Raw genomic sequence first — 17,630 nt, forward strand, 5'->3', positions numbered from 1 at the left:
TGCAGTTAGAAAGTTGTGTGAAGAGATCACCCATTCCTAAACCCTCATGGCCTCTCTGCACAGTGGGTATGAACAGGTTCCTCCTTGTTTGTTGATATACCAGACTATTGATATGTTGTCTGTATGAATCGCAATTGTCCCCAGAGTATCCTGAAAGGCTTGCAACAAGATGAGAACTACTCTCATCTCTAGGACATTGATATGCAATCTGGTCTCTGAGTCCATGTGCCTTGGACCATCTTTCCCTCGAAATGCCCCCCCCCCCCTCCAGGTGGGAAGCATCAGTGGTGACTGTGGCCACTGGAGGGGAAAGATGAAAGGCCTGCCGACAGACATGTTGGAATGAATCCACCATTCTAGATGACGTCTGCAAATATTAGTCAACCTGATAGAAACAGATAGGGACTGAAATAAAACTGACCACTGAACAGCCAGCATCCATTGTAGAATGCACATACAGTATCTGGCTTGAGGTACCAAGATTATAGCAGCTGCCATAGCCCTACGGACCCACAGAATCAATCTTGCAGGAAGACAGGAATGAGATAGTATAGCCTGGACCTAAACAATCAAGGTGCTGATGTGATCCTGGAGCAAGGAAGCTACCTGCGTAATGGTGTTCAGCTGGGACCCATTAAATTCCAAAGTTTGTACTGGCAACGGTTGTGACTTCTGGATTTATGGTGATGCCTAAAAACTGAGATATCTGTTAGACATAATCCCTGGCCTGAGATAGCTGATGCTGGGAGGGGGCAGTTATGAGCCAGTCATCTAGGTACAGGAATATCTGAAACCCTTGCAGTCGGAGATGAGCTGTGACCACTGCCATGCATTTGGTAAACACCAGGGAGGCTGTGGTGAGACCAAAGAGCAGGGGTGTGAATTGGAAGTGACTGGCTTACATGCGGAAGTACAGACGACACCTGCAGCACCTGTCAACTTTGATGACAGCACATGTCAATTAAGTCCACAGAGCTCATCCAGTTATCTTTCTTTAGTAATGGAAGGACAGACTGAACTGTAACCATCTGGAACTTCTCTTTCTTTACATATAAATTTTGTTTGCTTAGGTCCAAGATAGGCCTCAGGTCCCCCGTTTTCTTTGGCAAAAAAAAAAGAAACGGGAGTAATCTCCAGATCCTCTATGCTTGGTTGGGACCTCTTGGATGATTCTCTTTTGCAGTAATTTTTTGATTTCTAGAACTGATAACTCCCTCTGGCTGGGTGGAATGCCGGGAAGCTTCTTTTGAATTTTTGGAGGGGCTAGAGAAAAGGGAATGTAGTAGCTTCTGGATATTACGCTTTGCATCCAAGCATTTATATGGGCCAAAGCACCTGGGTGTAAGGAATACGGCCCCTGACTGTCTCCAAAGTCGGACAGTTGGGCAGCACTTCAAGAGCACTGAAAGCGCTAGTCAGAAAAGGGTTCCCTAAAGGCCTGGTTTTGCGGGCCCCACTCTGCCTCTAGGGCAGCATCTCTCATTAAAGTTCTCCTCTACCCATAGAGGGGTACTCTCCGCTTTGATCAGGAAAATATCCTTGGAAATTTCAAAACCAAGTCTTTTTAGCTCCTCTGATTCCTTGACTACATTCGTTGAGGGGTGGAAAAAGTACAGTTTTGTACCTACCATAAATGTAGATGTCCGATAGGTATGCATCTGCAGTCATAACATATGGGTTGTCCTGCCTCAGGCAGCCCTTCGGTCGGCCGGATTCCAAAGTCTGGGTCTGGCCTCAGCTGATGTCGCACTTTCCCCGACGTCAGAGCGTCTGGGGTATAAAAGCATCAGCCGACGCCATTTTCCTCAGTTTTTCTTGCCCCAGATGCCAGGTGCCCTCTAGGAAGGCTAAATTTGGATAAATGCAGAAAAGTTCCAAACATTTGCAAAATTATATACATGTATTAAACAAATACACCATAATAGATTCCCCCAGCTAGCTAAAAGAGGGGTAAGTACCCTAGGAATACCACAGAGGGGTAGGAGGGAGGGTAATCCTGACTGCAGATGCATACCTATCGGACATCTACATTTATGGTAGGTACAAAACTGTACTATGTCCTTCAAGGATGCATATGCAGTCATAACATATGGGTAGAATACCATAGCCAATCTGGGGGAGGAGGTACTAAGAAAAGGATGGTGTAGTTAAGATCCCCTGCAGGACTGCAGTTGCAAAACCTGCTCTGGATCTGGAGTATAAAGGTAGATTGTAATGCTTGGCAAATGTATGCACAGAGCTCCAAGTAGCAGCTTCTAAAATGTCCTTGGTAGCCACCCCTTGTAGGAAGGCTGTAGTGGTGGCCGTGGCCCTTGTGGAATGAGGCCTGATGTCTTCAGGAACTGTCTTTCCATGAAAGGAGTAGCAAAATCGAATGCAATTTCCTATCCATTTTGAAATTGTCTATTTGGAAATTGCTCTTCCTTGCACCCCAGTAGCATATGCTACAAAAAGTTGGTCAGTTTTTCTGCTAGTTTTTGTTCTGTCCAAGTAGTAGCGTAGTTGTCTGTGTATATCCAGGGTGTGCAAAAGTTTTTCCCCTCTATTCTGTGGATTAGGGAAGAACGTAGGCAAGTGAATAGCTTGGTTCAAGGATACCCTAGATACCACCTTTGGCATAAAAGTGGGATTGGTTCTTAGTGAAACTCTGTCCTGGTGGAAAATAAGAAATGGCTGCACTGCCATTAATGCTTGTAACTCAGATACTCTTCTTGCTGAAGTGATTGCCAGAAGGAATGCAGTTTTCCAAGACAGAAACTGTAGATCCGCCGATGCTGCTGGTTCAAAAGGAGGAAGTGTCAGTTTCTCCAGCACAAAGTTGAGATCCCAAGCAGGTAGAGGGGGCTTCTTGGAGGTTTAATATTTTTGATCCCTCTCAGAAATTGTCTGAGGAGAGGGTGCGAAGATAGGTGGATCCACATTGTATTCTGCTGAAATTGCTGAAGCATGAATCTTAATGGAAGAATAGGACAGGCCATTGTGGAACAATTCTGCTAAGTATTCTAGGATATGTGTTATGTTTGCCACTGTGACATCTGAGCCTTTTGATGTGCTCCAAATGAGAAATCTCTTCCATTTAGCTGAGTATGTCTTCCTTGTGGAAGGCCTGCGAGCCTCCAAGATAATGTCCTTCACCCTCTGAGATAAAACAGTTCGATTGGGATTTAAGGAATTTTCCAGGCAGTTAGCTGCAATGTTTTCAAGTTGGGATGCAGGGTCATGAAATTGCTCTGTGTCAGAAGAAGAGGCCATAGGGGGAGAGGCCATGATTTTGCCTGAGACATGCTTCTCAATAATGGATACCAGTGTTGCCTTGGCCAGTCTGGAGCTATTAGTATCACTCTTGGCTGTTCCTCCCTGATCTTCAGTAGAACCTTGTACATCAATGGGAAAGGTGGGAAGGCATATACTGTTAGGGCTTTCCAGCTGAAAGAGAGAGAGAGTCCACCCTCCAAGCTTGTGGGTGGTATGTCCTTGAGCAGAATGTCTTCAGTTGATGGTTGAGTGGGGAGGCAAACAGATCTATCTCCGGCATTCCCCATGTCTTTGCTATGAGTTGGAAGATGTCTGGGTGCAGCATCCATTCGTGTGCATCCATGGTAGTTCTGCTTAAGCTGTCCGCCAGTGTATTTTCTTTCCCTGGCACGAATTGGGACTGTAGTTGGATATTGAGATTCAGGCATAGTTCCCACAGATTAATCGCCATCTGGCATAGAGGGTATGAGTGTGTGCCTCCCTGCTTGTTTATGTACCACATGACCGTGGTGTTGTCTGTCCTTATTAACAGGTGGCCTTGTTGGAGGAAGGGTTTGAAGGCCTCAATTGCATGCCTCACTGCCAGCATTTCCTTTTGGTTTATGTGCATGCTTAGCTGTCCTTGAGGCCATAGGCCTTGGATACATTTGCCCTCCATGTGTGCTCCCCATCCTCGGTCTGAGGCGTCCGTGGTGATGGTCTGGCTTGTTTTTGGTTTGTTGAAAGGCAACCCTCCGTTGGACTGGCAGGCCTGAGCCCACCACAGGAATTCCTTTTGAAGGCATGGAATGATTGGTATCATGGTTTCTAAACTGTGACTGTGTTGAGACCATACACTCCTTAGGTACCATTGTAATTTCCTCATATGCAGCCTGGCATGCGGTATCAGAATTATGCAGGATGCCATGTAACCCAGGACCTGCAGGATTTTCCTTGCAGTAAGCTGAGTTTGTCTTGTCAGAATCATGAAGTAATCTGGAAGTTGTTTTTGTTTTTCTTCTGTGAGAAAGGCCATTTGGGTGGTTGTGTCCAGATCTGCACCCAAAAAGGTTATCCTTTGGGATGGTACTAGTCTTGACTTTTGGATGTTGACTGTGTATGGCATAGGCCAAGTCCTTTATCAAATTTCCCTTGTTGTCCGCTTGTATTAGGCAGTCGTCCAGGTATGGGTAAATTTGAATTCCCTGTAGTCTGCAATGTGCAATTACTGATGCCAGGCATTTCGTGAATACTCTGGGCGCAGTAGATAAGCCAAAGGGCAATGCTGAGAATTGATAATGCTCTGATCCTGCAAGAAATCTGAGGTGTCTTCTGCAACTTGGTCGAATAGGGACGTGCAGGTATGCCTCCTTGAGATCTAGAGTCACCAGCCAAGACTCCTTGCCCAACATGGGAAGAAGTTGCTGTAGGGTCAGCATCTTGAATTTTGGCACAATGAGATAAGTGTTCAGTGTGGACAGGTCGAGAATAGGTCTCCATTGATTTTCTTTTCTTGGTACAAGGAATAGTCTGGAGTAAAATCCTTGGCCTTGTTCTGAACATGGTACCTTTTCTATAGCTTTCATCTGAAGTAAATTGTTGATCTGTGTTAAAGCCTCTGCCCTCTGATTTGGTGGAAGGTTTGGCATTCCGCTTCTTTTTGGCAAAGTGAGGAAGTGGAACCTGTATCCTTTGTCTATTATTTGCAGTGTCCATGTATCCTTTGTAATATAATGCCAGTTTTTTGAGAATAAAGCCAGCTTTCCGCTCAAGGGTGCTTCCAGTTGATCCCTGGTAGGCGGAATCAGAGTTAAGTCATTGAGCCTGTCCTGGTGCAGTAGTTGTTGTTGCTGTTGCACTACTCCTCTGGTTGGCAGGCTGCCACTGATGGCCTCTGTAGGAGCCCTTCGATTGACCTCTGCCTCTAGGGCGCCTGTTCCTGCCTCTCTGGGCTCTGTCCGAGTCTGGAAAGGACCAATTCTTAGTAGGCCAGTTTCTGCTGAATCTCGGTGGTTGTACTTCTGTTTGCACATATTTTGCCTTTTCTTCAACCTTTTTTAAGATCTCCTGAGCAGAGGAGCCAAATAAATTTTGTTTCTCCATTGGAGCATCCAGGAGTTTAGCTTTAACATGGTCTGGCAAAGATTGTTCCTTCAGCCAGGCATGCCTACGAATAACTGACCCAGTCATAGCTGATCTAAATGAAGATTACTAACCTGTTGTGAATTGTGTACCAAATCCTGAAGGGATTTATAGTCTAGGGGTTCAGGAGAAGAAAGTTTCTTATTCAGTTCATCTAACAAATACTCTTGGTACTGTATCATATGAAATTGACAATTTAATGCCCTGACAGAAAGAGTTGCAGAAGTGTATACCTTCTTTCCCCATCTCTCTAAAGCTCTAGACTCTCTTTCAGAGGGTAGAGGATTTTTGGCAGTAGCGGCCGCAACCCCTTTAGGGCCCTGAGAAATAGTTTCTGGGTCTGCATAATGGGCTTTATACAGATGGAAATGAGAATCCGGGACCCTGTAGTATCTGTCAGGTTTGGCAGGGGCCGGAGGAAGAGTATCAGGGGCTGTACTGACATCATTGTACACATCAATTACATTCAGAACAGGAGGTATAGCTAAGGGCCTATGTTGAGGCAAATGCAAGAAGGTCCTTAATCTTTTTCTAGAATCAGAGAAATCCTGACCTTGCCATTGAAAATGCTCTCTCATGGAGTGTAGAGTCTCACCAAAGGAAAAAATTCTTTAGGAGGGGAGGCCGAAGGGATAGATTCCTCAGCATCTGAATCCTCATAAGGCGAGTAAGCCCCCTCCTGGTGGTCTGACAACTCAGACCCATCCGTGGAATCACCTGAAGAGTGTGGGTCAGAGGGGTCAGTCCTGGGCCTTTTGTCTGGAGGAGGGTGAGAGGCCCTGTCTGGGTGAGGTTGTGAACCTCTAATTAAGGAAATAAGGTCCTCAGCAAGGCTGAGGATCTGTGAACTAGAGGAAGGCCTCTGGGAGGTAGTTTTGGTAGGCAAAGCTTTAGATAGTTTGGCAGCTTTAGCCCTAGAAAAGGCCTTAATGGACATGGAAGCAGGGGGCCTAGCTGCCCCACGTGCAGGAGTAGAAATGTCCAAAGGTATGGTGTTGGACATTTCCTGAACACTGGTTTCGGTAGGAAGTTCGGTAGTCGACTCAGCCGGGGCCTCCCGGGCCTCGGTGGTCGGATGTATGGGTTCGGAAGAAGGAATCTCAGAGGACTCTGTTTCGGCCGAAACCGAGACACTCGCGGTAGGCCTAGCCGTGGTTTCAGCCGAAACCGCGGGCCGCGAGTGTCGGTCCTTTTCCTTCCGTTTTTTCACCATATGTGAAGTCTGAGTCTGACGGCATTTTATAAGCAAAAGCGGCTCCAAAAAATTCCTCTGCAAACTCCGACCGACGTCTAAGAGTTCGTCGGTTGAAGGAAGCACAGGCTAAACAGGCTGATACATCGTGGTCTGGGCCTAAGCAAGGAAGGCAGTAGGAATGGAAATCCTTATGAGGTATTTGTTTCCCACAAGTTAAACAATTATTTACTTTGTCTGACATCGGCTGAGGCAAGAAAGAGTCCCCAACGGGGTACTTAGCTTTTTCGAAGTCTTCGGTAGCTGAATTCACTGGATCTGACCGACCGGCACTTGCGAACAGCTTCTGCTTCGGGCACCGCGCGGCAAGAAAGACTGAGGAAAATGGCGTCGGCTGATGCTTTTATACCCCAGACGCTCTGACGTCGGGGAAAGTGCGACATCAGCCGAGGCCAGACCCAGACTTTGGAATCTGGCCAACCAAAGGGCTGCCTGAGGCAGGACAACCCATATGTTATGACTGCAGATGCATCCTTGAAGGACATCTTGATCCCCATGGTAGACAAGGTCTTACCTTCTTGCTAGCTGCAGGTCAGGGTGTCTAACTGATGGTCCAAATAAGGAAGAACCATCAAAAGGGACGTTGACAAAGATACCTTAATGGGCTCCACAAAATTACAAAGCCTCATCCATGCAAGCCTATGTATCACAATGTCAGTGCCAGCTGCCCTTGAGGATCCTTCCACTGAATGGGAAACGAGCCTCATGGAAGAATTTGCCAGGGGAGTAACAGTGGTCAGCTTTGGAGAAATTATCAAAATCCTCCTTAGGCATACACTCCGCCAAGGATTCAGTTTCTTAACTAGGTCTCTCAGTAGGCGAATAAAAATTGCCAAGTAATTAAAGCAATCGAAGTGAAAAACTCACCGAAGAGAAGTGCTTCCTGAACCTATCCAGTGCTCTGGACTCACTGTTTGGTGGAAGGACAGTAGAGCTCTGTTGTGCAAACTCTTTCTTTGTAGCTGTTGCCACCACCATATAGTGTCAACTAGGATGCCCTTACTCCAAAAGGTTTGAACTTCAAGGGGAAAAAGGATTTTGTCTGGGTGCTTTGCTACTGGCTCTATGGTGTCCGGCTTCTTCCAGGCCTGATGGGAGACTAGATCTACATAGTCTGCCAGGGAGACTACCCAAGATGCTGACAGGCCCACCCCAAAGGCCTCCAGTAATATGGACACCTCCAAAGAAGTTTTTGGATGACCAGCCACCTCTTTGCTTTAAAATATCCAAGATGTCTGCAAAGGAAACATCATCCAGTGGTGATTTGGGAGACCCTTCTCCCTCATTGTAGTCCGTATCTGTTGTAAGGGACTCCTCTTGCAGGTCCCCTTCCATGGGATCTCCTCCTTGGGATATTCAGGGGAGTCATCGGAAGAGGAAGGGGCCACTTCAGTTGGAAGGGTCTGGAGGTCCCTATAGAGGCAGGCCGACCCTGGACAGAAATGGAAGGTTCAAGACCCAGATCCAATGCAGGGACACTGGGAGGAGCAGAAATCAAAAAGTCCAGTGCTCTGCCTGCAGAGAAGGTCTTTTCCAAAACCCGGAAAGCTGAAGGTCCTGGGGACTCCCTTCCTGACTCTCTGGGGGCTGACTTCTCCGATGAAGAAGGTAGGAGCCCCCCCAAAACCTCGACTCCCACACAGAACCGGACCCGCACTGTTGAGGGCCGAAGCTCTAAAAGCCAAACCTCACCCATTGGACCTCTCCACAATATCACAGATAAAGGACTTGCTCTGATCCGAGGATCTCTGAGCAGAGGTAGTCAAGGTCACAGTCAGTGTCAAGGAAGCAAAAGTCCTCTGATCTGAGCCCAAATCCCTCTGATGACTGCTGTCCTGGGGCTCCAAAACCACTACTTGGATCAGAGAAGAAGAAAAAGAAGTGGTATGGATGCACTTGGATCCACGAGGGAGTGCAGCTAGAAGTACTCCTATCTGGATTTGAGCCTTGACAACAGACCTAACCATTTTGTCCATGTCATTGTATAGGCATCTGGAAGAAGCGACTGAAGGTCGTCATGAATTTTCTAGGAGTTCGAAGAATCTTCGTCGGCACCGTGGGAGACACTGATCTGATAGATCTCCCGAGCGACAGATTCCTAGACTCCGGATCCGGGGATTGTGAGCCGTTTTGAGTGCCTGGATCTGATCCCTTAGGCTCCAATGAAGCAGTACAGGTTAGATGGCTAGATGGTGGAGTCAGAGCTGATTTGCCCACTCAGAGCTGTGAACTAGTGGATCCAAAGAAGCTGACATGTATCTCTGCGCCATCATTCTCTGATCTGACTCTTGCAAGAAAGTAATCGGGCCTCCTTTCAGAAGCGCTAGTAGGGTTCGTTAAAGGAGGATTCTCTGGACCCCTGGTTTTGCAGGCCACTGTTGCCACATGGTTGTCATCATCCATTAGAGTTCCCTTCCCTCCTCTGCCTCTGGGGGAACCTCCTCCACATGGGTCTTGGAATGGACCCAGAGACTTCTTGAACAACATTTTTTGACAGCCCCTTTGATTACTGCAAAATGATCTTTGAGGGGTTGATAAACGTACTCCCTTGGCTAACGAGGTCTTTCTATTCTTTTCATACCTGGATAATGTGTCCTTCACCTTGAAGCCAAACAAAGATGTACTATCAAAGGGAGCAATGACGAACAAGGACTTCAAGGGTGCCACAAAAAATCACACAAGCACTTCCAGGAATGCCTCATAATGGAAATGCCTGAACCCGCTGATCGTGAGGTTCCTTCCACTTCATGCAAAACCAACCTCATGGACAAATTTGAAATGGATTGCAGGGGAGCCAACTAAGAAGCCACAGATTACTAAACTTCTTCAGAAACAGCTGTTGACAGGGTATTTCACAACTCCTTAATCAAATCCCTCTGAAGTCTCAAAGTGTGCCAAATAATTAAGAGACCTTAAAGTGAAGGTCTCTAATGCATAGACACACTTTCCAAATCTGTCCATTGCTCATGACTCTGTTGGAGGGACTGAGTGTGGAAATCCTCAGCAAGATCCTTTTTGGTGGCTGCCACTATGGCCACGGCATCAACAAACCCCTTTTTTCCTCAAAACAGCTTGCCCACGGGTGGTGCTATAGTCTTATCTGGTCTCAAAGGTATAGGTTCTATGGTGTCATATTCCTTCCATGCCCACCGAGAAATCAACACAATGAGCTCATCGACAGGTGGAGTCACCCAGGAGGTAGATGGGCCAGTACTGAAGGCCTCCAAGAATATGGACTCCTCAAACGAAGGGCTGCTGGGTCTCCAGCCACCTTTCTCTTTAATCATTTTAAGTACGTCTTCAAATAAGACACTCTCAGAAGTGACCGTGGGGACCCTTTACCTTCATCGAAATCCATACCTTCTGTGGTGGATTCCTATGATGAGTCTAGGTGCTTCCTCTTGCACGTTGCCTTCTTAGGACCTCATGATTCCATGTGGGGAAGCCAGGGTTCTTCGTACTGACTTGTCCATGTGGAAAGATTTGGGGAGGTTCTGAACCCTGAGACATCAGGATTGAAGATCTAGGATAAGAGGAGGTTGGATCTGTCCATCCTGTAGAGGCAGGAGGTTGGATCTGTCCATCCTGTAGAGGCAGAGAAAACTATCTCCACAACCTTGAGGGCAGATCGCCCTGGAAAAAGGGAGGACTGTGGGTAGAAATATCCAGGGAATTATTATGGCTAGGCTTGTATAGGCCCCTAGGGCCAATAGCCTAGTATCAACCTATGAACCTAAATTCACCTGCTAGACAGGGGTCCAGGGAAGTAAATATTGTGGGAAGAAATATCCAGGGAATTGTTTTGGCTAGGCTTGTATAGGCCCTATGGCCGATAGCCTAGTACCACCCTATGAACCTAAGATATGAGAAGGCAATCTTCTGGACTGGGATGCTCCCCCACTCTGAAGGCGAAACGCCAGAGGTAGAAGCCAGAGTCTAGCCATCCAATGCCAAGGATATGAGGTGCACAGATGGCTCTGAAAGCCTTGAAGTCTACTGCAACACCTCAAATCCCACAGGGAATCTGTCTCAAAACACTCCAGAACCCATGGGATCGGAGTGTTCACAGTAAGCTTAGGATACAGCAAACCTCAGATCTGGGCAGCTAGGATCCACAGACTCTGACCACTACAGGTGTCAAGAGGAAGAAGTTGTAGTGGGGGTGGAATAGAAGAATGGATCTCCTGACCCAGAGGGGTAGGAACTGAGGGAACACCCATCTGAACCTGCACCAAGAGCATTTTCCTTACCACGCTTTTCACATCTTCCTCTGTGTGACTTCTTTAAGAAAGAGTGGAAAACAATGAAGGAGACCTGGGTGTGCCCAGAAAATGGGAAGGTACCCTCAAAGGTACAGGATCCACTGACGGTGAATGCAAAAAAAAAAAAATATATATTTTATTTTTAAAAATTAATTACATATACATATAAAAATAGTTAAAAATAGTTAAAATAGGGCTGTTTATATGTTTACAAAATGATGTATTAATGATAGATAACTTTTGCATCTTAATGCTCTTTTCCTCAGTTTTTAGCTTCGGCTTTTAGTAGTAGAATTTTAATCAATTAATCATTGTAACATGGTTTTGTTTTTGTTTTAATGTAGTGGAAGTTCATTCCTCTGAATTTTATTATATATTTGCGCTTTTGAAGTTATTGTGTCATACGGCTTTCTAGTCGAATTGACTGATATAACAAACAACAGGAATATGCATTTTTCCGTGCTGTTACTAGTTACCAATTGTGATGTGTGATGACTAGCTACTAATAAGGGCTTCTTCCCATATATGGGCAGAACTTCCTTGAGAATTAACGTAGGAGTCTGATTGTACAAATCACAGATATAACATATATCTCAATTTAATTTATATATGCGATATAATATACGTACCATGAAGGCTGTAGATTTTAAAATATGTTATTACATGATATATATAGGCTTCCGTTTTAGTGAGCACTAGCATTTCACTGTTATTTTGATCAATTGTCTTAATTGCTTCTGGTTTAATTACAAATTGATTGAATAATTGATAATGTCTTTTACTATATAAATGGCTGAAATCTTAGTAAAATTGTAACCTGATGAAGCGCATTTTATTGCGTGAAAGCGCTTGTTCTTATTAATAAAAGGATTTAATACTTCTTCCTCGTGGTGGTTTCGAGTAAAAATTTTATTCTAAGCTTAGGATACAGCAAACCTCAGATCTGGGCAGCTAGGATCCACAGACTCTGACCACTACAGGTGTCAAGAGGAAGAAGTTGTAGTGGGGGTGGAATAGAAGAATGGATCTCCTGACCCAGAGGGGTAGGAACTGAGGGAACACCCATCTGAACCTGCACCAAGAGCATTTTCCTTACCACGCTTTTCACATCTTCCTCTGTGTGACTTCTTTAAGAAAGAGTGGAAAACAATGAAGGAGACCTGGGTGTGCCCAGAAAATGGGAAGGTACCCTCAAAGGTACAGGATCCACTGATGGTGAATGCAAAGTCTTTGATAAAATAAAAGGAACTGAGGTAGAAGTACCAACAACAGTTGGATCTGTCAGTGTCAGATTCCAGAAGGATGGATCAGATAATTGTGGTCTCTTTGGGTCTGTAGGAGTCGGATTAGCCATTTTCAGCTTCTTTGGATAAGAGGGTGAAGTCAGATCTTTGTGAAACCTCTTCTTTAAGGACTCCTAAGCAGATGAGGAGGAAGGCTTCCAATAAGGATTTTATTTTAGCCTTGATTTTCAGAGACTTCTCTCCAGACATAGCCTCTCCAAAACGTGAAGGCAAAAGGCCTTTAAGAATGAGTTTATTCTTGCATTCAACTAATGTCCTGGGGTTAAACTTGTGGGAGACAGATAAATCTTCTTGCAAGTAAAGCATTTCTAAGCAACATACACAAAGTGTGGGCAATCTGATAAAGGGAGTTTATATGCTCACACTTAGTACATCTTTAAAGCCTGCTTGAGCTTTATCCTCCATATTGTCATGCCAAAAAAAAAAAAAAAAATCAAGAAAGGGAAGAAAATTAAATATTCCTACATTTTTTTTTAACAGAGACAAATAAAGGGCAAAGAACAGCTACCAACAATGGTATTAGAGAAACTACATAAAATGTAGTACTAAAGAAAGATACTAAGTAGAGTATCAAGTATGCGAGTACAAGAAAAGGAAGGAAACTAAGAAATTTAAAGCACAAAACAAGTCAAAAGGAATGTGATAGGTAAGGGATACACAATCTAAATACAGAAAGGAGAGTTAAGTGAAGCTTTTATAAACTTATCTTAATATCGCTCACGTCTTTCACTGAAAAGCAGCAAACAAGCTCTGAGGTAATTGGGGTTGGTCCTCTGTGGGTAAGGGAGAAGCTTGAGAGTTCTTGGTTGCCATGAGCTTCAGGAACGGCTGGATCAGATCCGAACTAATCAGTTGAGGACAGAATGAAAACTGACACCAGATGCAATGCTCACAATGGTGGATTCCTGTACCATTAAGAGCAGAGTCAGTCATGCATTAAAAACAATGTGTCCCTAGTTTGGGTGCGTTAAAATGAGAAGGGTAGAAATTCTCAGTTTGTATTTTTACCAACGGGTGACTCAAAGTCTCAATTTGGTTGATATGGCTAACTGAGGGTAACTGACAGGTGAAATGTCACAGGCCATCAATGTGGCAGACTATGAAGGGTTAGGTAATGCGTATGCCTGGGCAGAAAATCCCCTTCTTCAAACAGTTCCTATCTTAGGTCAAAGAACCTGCATGGTAAACTGTGCATTAGCCATACAATGATGACATCTTGTATGATGTGATATCTTTGGTTTCATTCCTTCTACAGACAAGGTAGTTGAAATGAACTACCGACAAAAAAGGTACTTTTTTTGCACTGTGCACCTCTACTGAGCAGTAGACACAGTGCCATTCCAGAGCCTGGCTTGTGATCTAACTGTGACGCCCGTGCACTGGCCCAGCAATCACGGAGCCTCAATCCTCACCACTAACATCAGTGAGGGACGTACATATAGAACAAGGATAATAAATACACACACAGTAAAGTACAATTTCTCTCAAGAGCACAGAGAGATCAGTCAGTCTGGAGCTGGTTTCTCCCTTTCTTTCTAGGTCCCCAATAAGACTCCCCACTAGCACAGCTATAGGGTCCACATCTCAGCCTAGTGGGCAAGCTAAAACCTCCAGCACTCTTTCTGTCCAACCAGTGCTTAGTGTCCCTGCCCAAGTAGCTGACACACATATTTTGAGATAAGAGTTATTATACAACCACACAGACACTCCTGGGGAAGGCAGGCACAGGTTCTCCAGCTGTGCTCCTTTTACCCAGACTATACGTTAGTACCACCTGCCACCACCTACTAATATTTATCAGCTACCAAAAGGCCCTTATGAAAGGGTGTACAATTACACTGTGCAATATTACTATCCAAATGGTAAGTGCAACTGAACAGTCAAGGCTTATTTGGAGTGATTTTGTACAGTATCACTATATAGATATATATATATATATATATATATATATATATATATATATATATATATATATATATATATATATATGCAATCTACTCTAGATATTAAATTATCTCTACACAAAACAGCCACAGTTGAAAGGTTTAAAAATATTTAATAAATACAAAAGACAATACTTCTTACTACACAGTGCTACTCAAAAGTTCAGAGATCACAGATAAATGTTTAAAATAATACAGTAGAAATGTTCTAACATCACAAAAAAAACTAATCTAATCTTCCTAGTTCCTAGCTATATCCAAGGGAAAACACATTTCTAAAATAAACGTACATATAGAACATAGGCAGAGTGCTGGTGAGTTGGATGTTCTCAAGACAAATGCTAAATGCCCTCATTCTTTCTCTCCTTAAATTGATAACACAATACCACTGATTCATTTCAGATTACATAATTTCTTTCTGGTTCCCAGGCTAACAAACTCAGAGGTTAATAGCCCTTTTGATCTAGCAGCTGGTCAGGAAGCCAGAGCAATAAAAGAAATTATACATGTAAATTCTAGCCATTAACTTTGGCCTCAAAACAATAGGCAGAATGCCTCCCTCTAGACATCTCGGCTCAGAGTTTTAGATCGAAGAATTTCACAATGCTTGACTTATCAGCTTTCTTACAGCAGAGTGCACTGTTACATTTTTTTCAGTTCAACATCCAATACAGTCTTCTCACATTTAAGAGAACAAGCCTGTGGCTTACATTAATATTTACAAATGACAGAATTATCTACAGAATTCTATCTAGCTAGGCTGGCAGCCTTCATCTATCTTCACACTAATCATTGAGGTAATATTTTTATTTAGGCTTCATACGTGCCAAGCTTCCAAAGACATACACAGATCAACACGCAAACTATGTTAGGATGCCCTCCTCACCTGGCATGTGCCATTACATCACAGAAGAGAAGATGCACTCAGTAGAAGTGAGCTGGAGATTCAGAACCATGCCCTGGTTTTAAAGAAACAGGAATTCTTAAAACTTGTCAACTATAGATTCTGTGAAGTTGAACAACAGAAATATGCATTCAGGGGAGATGTAGTCCCAACTCTACAAATGAAAACCAATAACTGAAATCTCTAACAAAAATAGACAAATGTAAGGAATTGTCAAGTGCTTCTACTGCAATAAGCTAGCAAGAATACAGCTTACTCTCTTCTACATAGTTTAGTAAAAATTACATGTGATGTAATGAATGTAGACAAATTCAATGCACTTGTGCTACATAAGGCTGTACTATTAAGAAGACCTAAAGTTGCATCTTATGAATCCAGTCTGTAGCCTAAAACCTATACATTTCATTAATATATTGCTCTTTTTTAAAAAAAGGTCTGCTGCTCTTAAGAGTTACCATCAAAGCAACAGCCCTATACAATTTCAAACATTTATATCCTGTTGGAATTTAGAATACACCTAAATCAATTATCTATGAACTCCTTGCCTTGTTACAAAATGAGAAGTTATGTACTTACCATAACGTTTCCATGTTAGTTGTCTTCTTCTCACCTTCTTTCTTGCTGGATGGGTTTGGAGCCGAACCTCGGCTCGACTCGGCCTATTAGTAAAGCTCGAGAGCTATTTTTACCGGCTCGAGGCTATCCTATGCCCCATAATGCTAGGCGTGATATACCCAGATCTCGTTTGATAGCTAATACTATGGACATACATGTCCCCACCATGACAGAGAATATATATATATTATATATATAGGTATAAAAAACTCTTATAAGAGTTACCAAGAAAGGGAAAGAGGTAGCTAAGGAGATAACTCTGATGATAACACATCCCAGAAGATACTCTTGGTCTTGCCAGGCTAGGGGATGAAGGGTGGGACGCAAGAAAGAAGGCGAGAAGAATACAACTAACATGGAACGCTATGGTAAGTACATAACTTCTCAATGTTAAGTTGCCAATCTCGCCTTCATTCTTGCTGGATGGGACAGCATCCCTAGCACCTTAGTCCTGGGTGGCTAAATGGAACAAACTCTTGAGTACAGTGGAACCAAAATCAGCCCTACTTCTAGAGGCCATATCCAGCTTGTAATAAGAAATGAAGGTATGAGGAGAGGCCCATGTGGCAGCTGCACAAATGGAATCCATTGGCAATCTTGCCTGAAAGGCTACTGAAGAAGCTAATGCTCTGGTTGAATGAGCTCTGGGCTTAATAGGGAGCTCTTTATGCCTCAATTGATAAATCAACGTGATAACAGAGGTCAACCACCTGGATAAGGTTACTTTGGAAACTGGTAGGCCTTGTTTCCCTTCCGCGTAAGACAGGAAGAGCTGTTCTGATTTCCTCGTCTGCTTGGTTCTATCCAGGTAGAAGCGTAATTGACGGTGAACATCTAAACAATGAAACTTCCATTCAGACCTATTGGTATAGAGTGGGAAGAAAACAGGAAGATCCATGGTCTGATTCAGATTTTTTTCAGAGAGTACTTTGGGTAAAAAGGACGGATTAGTCCTAAGTGACACCCTATCTTTATGAAAAAACAAGGTAAGGAGGGCGAATACAAAGGGCTTGAAGCTCTGATACCCTTCTCGCTGAAGTGATTGAGTTTTCCAAGAGAGCAACTTTAATGAACAGGAAGCCGCAGGTTCAAAGGGAGGGAGAATTAAAGACGACAGCACCAAATTTAGGTCCCATGGTGGGGGAGGATCTTTTACCGGGGGCCTAAGTAAGAGGGTTCCTTTTAGAAAGGCTTTACAAAGTGTGTGTGACATAATGCTGGTCTCTGACAATCCAACGTGAAAATTCGCAATGGCTGCCAACTGAACTCTGATGGTGGCTGAAGAAGATCCCATCTGAAAAAGTTCTGCCAAAAAGTCTAAGACTATATGGACAGGGGCTGTAAAAGGGTCAACTTGTTTTTCCCTTGCCCAAACAAAGAAACGCTTCCATTTGCTAGCATAGGTCTTTCTGGTAGTAGACTTGTGCGAAGAGAGGATGATGTCACGAACTGAATGAGAGATTGTGGGAAGCCTGGCTAGGGTTGGAAGAGGAGCAACCAAGCTGTGAGTTTGAGAGATTGATGCAGCCAGCCCGACTGATGTGTCAGAAGATCTGGCGCTGGGTCCAGATGCCAGGGTTGATCTAGTAGACGACGTTGCAGGAACGGAAACCAAATTTGTTGAGGCCAGTAAGGGGCAACAAGGATCATTCTGGATCTCAAAACAGTTGCTTTCTGGATTAGCTGAGTAATTAAGGGAAAAGGGGGAAAAGCATACAGAAGACCCCAGGGCCAATCGTGGACTAGAGCGTCTCTGGGGGGAAGACCTGGGAGAGGGAAGAGGGTGAAAAAGTCTGGGCACTTGCTGTTTTGAGGGGTTGCAAAAAGATCGCAGCAAGGCTGACTGACCCCATCTCCTGAAGATTTCTTCCGCTACTAGCTGGTTGAGAGACCACTCGTAGGGCATGAGAATGGCTCTGCTCAGCCTGTCCGCTATGACGTTGTACTTCCTGGGGATATGCGTTGCTACCAGAC

The sequence above is a fragment of the Protopterus annectens genome, chromosome 10.part0, assembly GCF_019279795.1.
Source record: "Protopterus annectens isolate FY-2018-M chromosome 10.part0, PAN1.0, whole genome shotgun sequence".
Lineage (NCBI taxonomy): Eukaryota > Metazoa > Chordata > Ceratodontiformes > Protopteridae > Protopterus > Protopterus annectens.